Genomic DNA, 9778 nt, shown 5'->3' with positions numbered 1-9778 from the left:
CATTACCTGTTGTGTATTTAACCCTTTGTTTCCCCTCATGTCTTTGTCAGAGATTGATTTGTTGTCAGTGTAGTGTTATTGTTTGTATAGGTGCGTGTCGGGTCTTCGTACCCATGTTTTGTTTGTTTGTATATTTAGTGTTATGGAGCATACTCTTGGAACTTTATTAAAAGACTCCATATTTACACTCCATTTGACTCTCCTGCGCCTGACTTCCCTGCCACCTATTACACCTATGCATGACATATTTTATCCTATTTTTTTCTCTATCCTCATCTGTCATTACCTCCTCATTTGTTGTTTTGCCCCCCTCCACCCCTTCAACCCAGAGCTCAGTGAGGATTTTAAGCTGGACATCAAACGAACTCGCCGTAGATTTAAGAGTCATGCAGTCCAAAGGCATCAAGTTTAGGTTGTTCAAAAAGGGTGTGTGAGTTTATCTCTTTGTAACTCAATTGACATTCTAACTGGCGTCTGCCGTTTTGACTGTTGTTTCTCTGTGTCAGTAGCTGTCTTCTCTTTCTGTAATACTTTCATATTTGTGGATCTTTGTCTCTGTTTTTTTGATTGTTTGTTTGTATGACTTTCCCTTTCTTCCTCTCTTATTCCATCTCGCTCACCCTCCCTCTCCAGTCTCTCTCTCTCTCTCTCTGCAGTGGGCTGTTTAAGACTGATAAAGGGATTGGCAGTGCTGGTATGAAGCTGGACTCTCTGGAAAGGCAGTGTGAGAGCAAACAGCTTATAAAGGTGAAATCACACACACACACACCAAAATAGCATTCCAAGCTAATGTTGAGGTATGTGTGTATGGTTGTCTTCGTGCGGTATGTGTATACATGTCACCCAGGTGACCATATATGTCCTGCCAGCCGACAAATCCCATCTGGCCGGCCGACTGGTACTATCTGGCCGGCTGAACAGACTGGTCCTTTCTGGCCGGACGACTGGTACTAGCTGACCGGCTGGCCGACAGGTACTATCTAGCCTATACAAGACAGTTATATATTATAAAACATATATATATATTGGTAGCTGATTAGTATGCTGTTACATCAAAAATGTATTTTACAATCTGCAACGTTTGAATTTCACTAAGCACACATTGAGAACACCTTCCTAAACCCCCCACCCCCATCCCTTTGCCCTCAGAACAGCCTCAATTTGTCGCGGCATGGACTCTACAAGGTGGCGAAATAAGTTCCACAGGGATGCTGGCCCATGTTGATTCCAATGCTTCCCTCAGTTGTGTCAAGTTGGCTGGAAGTCCTCTGGGTGGTGAACTATTGTTGATACACACAGGAAACTGTTGAGCGTGAAAAACCCAGGAGCGTTTCAGTTCTTGACACAAACTGGTGCACCTGGCACCAACTACCATAACCTGTTCAAAGGCACTTGAATCTTTTATCTTGTCCATTCACCCTCTAAATGGCGTACATACACAATCCATGTCTCAATTGTCTCAAGGCTTAAACATCCTTATTTAACCTGTCTCCTCCCTTTCATCTACACTGATTGAAGTGGATCTAACAAGTGACATCAATAAGGGACCATAGCTTTCACCAAGATGCACCTGGTCAGTCTATGTCATGTTTTGTCCACTCAGGGTATATCTGTGTGTCGTCCCCCCTCATCCATTCCTCACCTGTCCTATGTCCATTGCAGAGGCTGCCTCCTACCAGTGTCTGTAGGGAAGAGTGTCTCAACTGCTATCTACTCGGCCCTGTTCTGCCCCCGGGCATGGGCATGGCCAGGCACGGGCATCACCTCCACTGCAGGTTCCTCCTGCCTCTGCCTCTCTGCCTAGATCAGCACCCAGAGACCACCACCACCTCACAGCCCGGTCCAACGCAGCCAGGCCGCTGGGGAAATAAGAACAGAGGAAAACATTGCCAAAACAACAATAATAAAAACAGGCCACTAGAGAGACAGACAGAGAAGAAGTCAGTAAAGGACAGGGTAATGTTCATAAGTTACAACATAAAAAAACACAGTGAAACAGGTCGAATACCATCTGAACTTATACAATATCAAATGCTTATTTGTTTTTTTTCATTGCAACATATTTTGTTATGGTGTGTGCTCAAATGAACACAACACGGTTTCAGTAAAGAACATGTTCAAATGAATAGAGGAAAGCATCAACAGGGTTGAGTACAGGTGGAAGAAAATTTACACGTTTAGTGTTTGTATGTGTGTGAATGAACAGACAATGGAGGAGCATCCTAGGCTGGATGCCTGGCTGGACACACTGTAAAGTTTGTGGGAATAGTACACATACACACAGCCTCTTGATTGAGTGGATACAACACAATGGAGTTAGTGGGAGGCATGCAATGGACACCACAAAACAAAGCCAGGTAGCTAACTAGTAGGCCTATACCTTTATTACTGAAGGAGCAGGGAATTGGATGGAAGGGTGCCACCACAGCCACACTCAACTTAGAATAGCAAGTTAATGAGAACTGTGCAGTGGTAAGCTAGATTGTTTTTCCATTCTTCCACACTGCTGTTGAGTGAAACTGCAGGCTCTAGTTTTATCTTGTCCTGATTATTGTCCAGTCATATGGTCAAGTGCTGCAAAGAAAGACCTAGTTAAGCTGCAGCTGGCCCAGAACAGAGCGGCAGGTCTTGCTCTTCATTTTAATCAGAGGGCTGACATGCTAACCTCACCGCTCGTGTTACATGCACAAGAGTTGCAAAATAAATTGACACACCTGTTATTCAATAATTTCATCAAAACTGTTTGCTCACCTCAAAGAGCCCCTGCCTGGTCAGGCGCTAAAATAGAACTTGGTTCTACTTTTCACACACGCTGCAAATCACACCTCTCCCATCTCCTCATTGGATTTTAGGAGCATATACCCACGTGGGTGATTGAAAGCTGAACTGAGGTCCACACTCCAGTCCAGTTGGTGGTGGAAATGCACCTTAAAGTTAGTTGCCAACTGCCATATAAAGTCCAAGGAGGACATATTACTAGAAACTAACTAAGTTTCCCCTTTTATCTGTGGATTAGAGAACACACAATTTTGTGACAAAAAAAATATACAAAGATCCAGAAAAAAAGGGTATTGTGCATTTAAGGTAAAATAACAACCCAGTGTTTATATCCCAGGACAAATGAGCTAGCAAGTTAAATGGCCATGTATGTTTCATGTGTTTCGACCTGTTCATAGATTAATATAGTTGGTTCAGACTTTGTTATGATATTTCAACCTGTGTGTACTGATTGCATCTGTTGATGAACAAAATCATTTACATTACATTACATTACATTTAAGTCATTTAGCAGACGCTCTTATCCAGAGCGACTTACAAATTGGTGCATTCACCTTATGACATCCAGTGGAACAGCCACTTTACAATAGTGCATCTAAATCTTTGAAGGGGGGTGAGAAGGATTACTTTATCCTATCCTAGGTATTCCTTAAAGAGGTGGGGTTTCAGGTGTCTCCGGAAGGTGGTGATTGACTCCGCTGTCCTGGCGTCGTGAGGGAGTGTGTTCCACCATTGGGGAGCCAGAGCAGCGAACAGTTTTGACTGGGCTGAGCGGGAACTGTACTTCCTCAGTGGTAGGGAGGCGAGCAGGCCAGAGGTGGATGAACGCAGTGCCCTTGTTTGGGTGTAGGGCCTGATCAGAGCCTGGAGGTACTGAGGTGCCGTTCCCCTCACAGCTCCGTAGGCAAGCACCATGGTCTTGTAGCGGATGCGAGCTTCAACTGGAAGCCAGTGGAGAGAGCGGAGGAGCATGTGAAAAAAAAAATCAACATGTGTGCCCGGTCTATACAGCATGTGATATTAATAATATGCATGCCAGTCTCTCTTGGCTGAGAGCTGAGGAAAGACTGACTGTGTCACTTCTTGTTTTTATAAGAAACATTCATGTGTATGTCACATTCTGACCTTAGTTATTTTGTCATGTCTTTGTTTTAGTATGGTCAGGGCGTGAGTTGGGTGGGTTGTCTATGTTCCTTTTTCTATGTTTTGGGATTTCTGTGTTTGGCCTGGTATGGTTCTCAATCAGAGGCACCTGTGTATCGTTGTCCCTGATTGAGAACCATACTTAGGTAGCCTGGTTTCACTTTTGAGTTTTTGGGTGATTATTATTTTCCATGTCAGTGTTTGTGTCACACGGGACTGTTTCGTTTGTTTCGTTCTTTCACTTTGTTATTTTGTATTTTGTAGTGTTCAGTTTTACATATTAAAATGGACACTTACCATGCTGCAAATTGGTCCGATATCTCTTACTCCTCGTCAGAAGAAGAGGACGGGCGTGACAGTGTAGGACATTTCAAATTGCTTGCGTAGCCAATTTACCCACACACTTACCCCACCAGACACACCACCAGGGTTTTTTTCACAGTCCCCAGGTCCAGATCAAATTCAAGGAAAGTACAGTATGATACAGAGCCATGAGTGCATGGAACAACCTTCCACCTTATCTAGCACAATTGAACAGCAACCCTGGATTTAAAAAAAACAAATAAAGCAAAACCTCACGGCACAACACCTCTCCCTCCTGTGAACCATTTGTTGTGTGTACTGTATGTACTGACATGTGTAACTGATAGCTGCACGCACACACACTACATGTTCATGTTTTTAAATGTATGTAAATTGTAAAGTATTTTTTTTGTGTGGAATGTCTTTTTTGTCAGACCTCAGTAAGACTAGCTATCGCCGATGGCGATCCTAATAACTCAAAAACAAACCAAAAATATGTTAAAAACATGAAACGTATCCATGATCCAGGCTGTAACACAACCGGCAGTGATTGGGAGTCCCGTACGGCGGTGCACAATTGGCCCAGAGTCATCTGGATTTGGCCGGTGTAGGCTGTCATTGTAAAGAAGAATTTGTTCTTAACTGACTTGCCTAGTTAAATAAATGTTAAATAAAACATTTAAATAATAATAATAATAATTACATCAGACATAAGAAACTAGCTGGGTTAGCCCTTGCCAGAAGATATTGACACTGCCACTTTGCTTGTTTACACTGAGCTGCACTGAGGTTTGAACACAATCATGTTTATATTAACCAGCTCGGGAGTTTTATTCCTCTGCTGGTAGCGTGACTACAGCTCAAGCTCATTACCATAACGCACAATGCGCAAAAATATTCCTAAAAATATTTAACCTCCACACATTAACAAGTAAAATAGCTCAAATGAAAGATAAACAAGTTGTTTATCTAGCCAGCAAGTCAGATTTCTAAAATGTTTTACGGCGAAAACATAGCACATATTTATGTCAAACCACCACCGCAGACATAGCTCATTAGCATAGCCAAGTAGGAAAAAATATGCAATCAACAAACGCAGGATTAAAAGAAAAATCATTTCACTAACCTTTTGAAATCTTCATCAGATGACAGTAATATAACATGTTACACAGTACATTCATTTTTTTCAATAATATGCTATATATATCCATAAATCTCTGTTTACAATGATGCATCGTTCAAAAAATGCTACCCAAATGTCCTGAGAAATGACGATAGCCCCGGCAGATAACGTCAGCTAACAAGGAATACACATCATAAACTTTGACTAAATATGCATGTTTTACATATGTATAGCAAGATACACTTCTTCTAAATGCAATTGCATTGTTACATTTAATTTTAACGTTACATTTTGTGTTCACTAGACTATAATATGGAGTCGGCGCTCCCACAGTAGCATAATGACTCCTCTATCTTGGAGTCGACAGAAACCCAAAATTAATACATTAAATATTCCCTTACCTTTGTTATTCTTCCATCAAACGACCTGTAAGGGATTATACTCACCAAATTAGCGTTCAGTTTTCAAGTCTGCGTCTTTCGGTTCTCAAAATAGCCTGATTTTGGTAAAAATGTAGTCAAAATTGAAGTGGTTGCGCACCAAAACTTTGAAAGTATATATAATATGTCGAGTAAACTTGTCAAACTAACTTCATAATCAAGCTTTAACATGTTATAAAGGTGTACAGCAATTTTGAAAACAAACAGAAACACAAGCACTGTTCAATCGATCTTGGAGATATTTTGGGAAAATGCAGATTTTGAGAGTTCTGCTATACATAGAGACATAATTTAAACAGTTTTAAAAGCTTTAGAGTGTTTTCTATTCGATACTATTTTTTATTTGCATATATTAGCAACTTTTGACAAAAATGTATCATGTTTTATATGGGTACCCAAATCCTCCAGAAGGGGCAGTAAACCGTGGTATCCTGAACAGGTTTTAAGACACCGTGGAGCCAGTACGAGATATGGGTCAGAAAACGTGCCTAAATGCAGGGATGGGATATGCCACTGTACTCCAAATTTGACCTTTATCCACACTGCTACATCGAAAAGGTTGAAGTACTGCTAGTTTACCTGGAAAACTGATGCTAGCTACCAGTTACCCACAGCAGCCATTTTGGTATGGCATGTTGTGTAGAACAACAAAGGAGCTGATTGGCTGACACTGCCATTCCAAAATGGCTGCAGTGGCTACATACAACAGTATAACAACATGCTCCACCTGGCTAACATTATGAATAGCAAACATTGATAACAATGTACCACAATTCATCAATGTGGACATGAGGGAATAGCTGAGTTACTGCTCCAAAAATAGCACATGGCTAGCATTACGTTTGGCACCGATTTAGCTAGGCTAGCTAGATAACTAGCTAGCCGGCCCTTAGCTAATCTAGCTAACATTAGCTAACATTGGTGATGATATGAATCTGAAATAAGAACCTTAACTGCTTTTTGAGGATTTTTCAATGGATAATAGATGGAAAGTTCAATGTAATAGCCTACACATTTTTATCTTGGAAAGCAGAACTTGCATGTGTGTTGTGTGTCTTTGTGTTGTGTCTTTGTGTTCAAAATCAAATCAAATGTTATTTGTCACATGCGCCGAATACAATACTGTGAAATGCTTACTTAAAAGCCCTTAACCAACAATGTTGTGTGTAGTCTTGTGTGTATTCCTGTTGGTCACTATTTGGGAATGGGTGATGGTGGTTTATATTGTCTCCCTATGCTCGGTCCTCCTTTTCCTGTAGTCCACAATCATCTCCTTTGTCTTGATCACGTTGAGTGAGAGGTTGTTCTCCTTGTACCACACGGTCAGGTCTTTGACCTCCTCCCAATAGGCTGTCTCGTCGTTGTTGGTGATCAGGCCTACCATTGTTGTGTCATCGGCAAACTTAATGATGGTGTTGGAGTCATGCTTGGTCGTGCAGTCATGAGTGAACAGGGAGTACAGGATGGGACAGAGCCCCTGAGGGGTCCCCGTGTTGAGGATCAGCGTGACGGATGTGTTGTTCCCTACCCTTAACACCTTGGGGCGGCCTGTCAGGAAGTCCAGGAACCAGTTGCAGAGGGAGGTGTTTAGTCCCAGGGTCCCATGAGCTTTGAGGGCACTATTGTGTTGAACGCTGAGCTGTAGTCAATGAATAGCATTCTCACATAGGTGTTCCTTTTGTCTAGGTGTGAAAGGGCAGTGTGGTGTGCAATAGAGATTGCATCATCTGTGGATCTGTTGGTGCGGTATGCAAATTTGGAGTGGGTCTAGGGTTTCTGGGATAATGGTGTTGATGTGAGCCACGACCAGCCTTTCAAAGAATTTCATGGCTACAGACGTGAGTGCACGGGCCAGTATTCATTTTGGCAGTTTACCTTAGTGTTCTTGGGCACAGGGACTATGGTGGTCTGCTTGACACATATTGGTATTACAGACTCAGATAGGGAGAGGTTGAAAATGTCAAAGAAAACACTTTCCAGTTGGTTAGCACATGCTCGGAGTACACGTCCTGGTAATCCGGCCTTGTGAATGTTGACCTGTTTAAAGGTCTTATTCACATTGGCTGCGGAGAGTGTGATCACACAGTCGTCTGGAACAGCAGATGCTTTCATGCATGTTTCACTGTTACTTGCCTCTAAGCGAGCATAGAAGTTATTTAGCTTGTCTGGTAGGCTCGTGTCACTGGGCAGCTCTCGGCTGTGCTTCCCTTTGTAGTCTGTAATAATTTATAGCCCGAGTCACTGGTGCTTCCTACGTTAATTTTTGCTCGTAAGCAGGAATCAGGAGGAAAGAATTATGGTCATATTTGCCAAATGGAGGGCGAGGGAGAGCTTTGTAAACGTCTCTGTGTGTGGAGGGAAAATGTTCTAGAGTTTTTTTCCCCTCTGGCTGCACATTTAAGATGCTGATAGAAATTAGGTAAAACTGATTAAATTTTCCCTGCATTAAAGTCTCCGCCCACTAGGAGTGCCGCCTCTGGATGAGCGTTTTCCTGTTTGCTTATGGCGTAAACTGTTCATTGAGTGCGGTTTTAGTGCCAGCCTCGGTCTGTGGTGGTATGTAGGCAGCTACGAAAAATACAGATGAAAACTCTCTATGTAGATAGTGTGGTCTACAGGTTATCATGAGATATTCCACCCAAGGCGAGCAAAACTTTGAGACTCCCTTAGATATTGTGCACCAGCTGTTGATTAGAAATATACATAGGCCGCCGCCCCATGTCTTACCAGAGGCTGCTGTTCTATCCTGCCGATAGAGCGTTTAACCCGCCAGCTGTATGTTAATAATGTCTTCGTTCAGCCACGACTCGTGAAACACAAGATATTACATATTTAAATGTCCCGTAGATAGGATATACATAGTTTCAATTCGTCCCATTTGTTTTCCAACGATTGAACGTTGGCTAACAGTACGGATGGCAAAGGCAGATTAGCCACTCGTCGCCTGCTCCTCACAACGCACCCCAATTTCTTTCTGCAAAATCTCAGTTTCTTTCTCCAACGAATGACGGGGATGAGGGCTTGTTCGAGTGTTTGGAGTATATCCTTCCAGGTAGCAGCAACATTATGTACAAAGTAAGTTACAAACAATGCAAAACAACTAACAAATTAGCACAGTTGGTTAAGAGCCAATAAAACAGCAGCCATCCTCTCCGGCGCCATCTCAGGTAGGGTTATAATTTACGCAATAGGCTACAAACACACACATTCACTATAATGTCCCATGGAAAGGCTCTTAAAAAGGACATATGGCAACTGAATTTACAACAGTGTGACATGCCACGATATGTATACTGAACAAAAATAATAACGCAACATACAACTATTTCATTGATTTAACTGAGTTACAGTTCATATGAGGAAGTCAGTCAATTGAAATAAATGCATTAGGCCCTAATCTATGGATTTCACTTGACTTGGAATACAGATGTGCATCTGTTGGTCACAGATACCTTATTTTTGAGCATTTAAATTTCCATCGATAAAATGCAATTGTGTTCATAGTCCATATCTTATGCCTGCCTATACTATAACACCACCGCCACCATGGTGCACACTGTTCACAACATTGACATCAACAAACTGCTCGCCCATACGACGCGATACACGTCTGCGGTTGTGAGGCCGGTTGGGACGTACTGCCAAATTCTCTAGAACAATGGTGGAGGTAGAGCTTATGGTAGAGAAATTAAAATGTAATTATCTGGCAACATCTCTGGTGGACACAATTGGACGCTCCCTCAGAACTTGAGACATCTGTGGCATTGTGTTGTGTGACAAAACTTCACATTTTAGAGTGGCCTTTTATTGTCCCCAGCACAAGGTGCACCTGTTGGTTTGATTATCCTGTTTGGTCAGCTTCTTGATATGCCACGCTTATCAGGTGGATGGATTATCTTAGCAAAGGAGAAATGCTCACTAACAGGGATGTAAACACATTTGTGCACAAAGCTTGAGACAACTAAGCTTTTTGTTCATTTCTGGGATCTTT

Source organism: Oncorhynchus keta, chromosome 32 (genome assembly GCF_023373465.1).
Source record: "Oncorhynchus keta strain PuntledgeMale-10-30-2019 chromosome 32, Oket_V2, whole genome shotgun sequence".
In the NCBI taxonomy this organism is placed as follows: domain Eukaryota; kingdom Metazoa; phylum Chordata; class Actinopteri; order Salmoniformes; family Salmonidae; genus Oncorhynchus; species Oncorhynchus keta.
This window is presented reverse-complemented; position numbering follows the sequence as displayed.